This window comes from Echinops telfairi, unplaced genomic scaffold (assembly GCF_000313985.2).
Source record: "Echinops telfairi isolate 266 unplaced genomic scaffold, ASM31398v2 ScPeMD7_12;HRSCAF=54, whole genome shotgun sequence".
Lineage (NCBI taxonomy): Eukaryota > Metazoa > Chordata > Mammalia > Afrosoricida > Tenrecidae > Echinops > Echinops telfairi.
This window is the reverse complement of record NW_022103909.1, coordinates 12,527,664-12,528,718: the sequence shown is the minus strand read 5'-3', so window position 1 is coordinate 12,528,718 and position 1,055 is coordinate 12,527,664. Positions and strand designations below refer to the sequence as shown.

Below are 1,055 nucleotides of genomic sequence, written 5' to 3'. Positions count from 1 at the left end.
AAAAAATCAGGAAGTGATCTTTCTTATAACATCAATAACATACATGTATTATATTTTAAATCCTAATATTCTGAGGTAAATAACAGAAATAAACCAATACAAATGAAAATCTTCTGAGTCAGGTCCCTCAACTCAGGACACTTTTGACTGAAATTGTTACAGCATTTCAGTCTTAGCTAAAATGTCACACACACCCCTAGAAAAGCCTGTCCTTAAAAACAGCCAACAGGTGTTCGCATCACGGTATCTACTACCCTGGAACTATGCTTTATTTGCTCCTGGCACTTACACTTGTCCATCTTTGTTGTCCGCCAACTCTCACTATAATGTAAAGCATCGAAGGGCAGAGATTTTGTCTAGCTTTCAGTGCTAAGCTCCAGTGCCTAGAACAGTGCTGAGCACGTAGAAGGAGCTCAATGCACATCAAGAGTAACACGAATTGCACACATAGGCATTGAATTTTTTTTTCTATTTCACAGATGAAGAAATGAAGGGATAGAAAATAATGAGTGACACAAGTAGTATGTGACAGGAGCTGGGACCCACGCCTTCTGGCTCAGAGTCCAAGCATACTGCCTCCAACAAACCAAAGAGGTGCACACAGCTAGGGTGAAAACAAGACTTAATCATGCCTCAACATGCATGTGACCCACAACATGGATGAGCTTTCCATTAGCTGGTTCTTGGCCACCAACATGGCATACACACTCTCGCCGTGCATTCTAAGTGTTCAGAGGACTCTGTTCTTAAGACTGCATCTTTTACCATGTTTCCTACACCAAAGCCAACTGCTCAATCTGAAACAGCGTCATCTGTAGCCGTCTTGTAAGAAAGACTGACTAAATTGTACTTCCTCAGAGAGATTAAATCTCCAATATTTGACATGCAGAGGATTTCCAGGGGTAACTTTGTACCTGCCTTACCCACAGAGTTTGGAATCCAGCTCCTGCAAATTTAAGTTTACTGTCTTTTGTGGTACAAGATGAGGCTAAGCCTTTTTGGTTAAGAATATAATGAGAGACCTTGAAGTTAAACCCCAAACTATTAGGGCCATC

At 41.0% G+C, this 1,055-nt stretch overlaps 1 protein-coding gene across 1 annotated transcript in view; it reads right to left on the bottom strand.

Annotated features, from left to right (window-relative positions):
- GXYLT1 (glucoside xylosyltransferase 1) overlaps positions 1–1,055 on the bottom strand; it is a 49,131-nt gene that overhangs the window by 33,713 nt on the left and 14,363 nt on the right. The window lies entirely within an intron of this gene.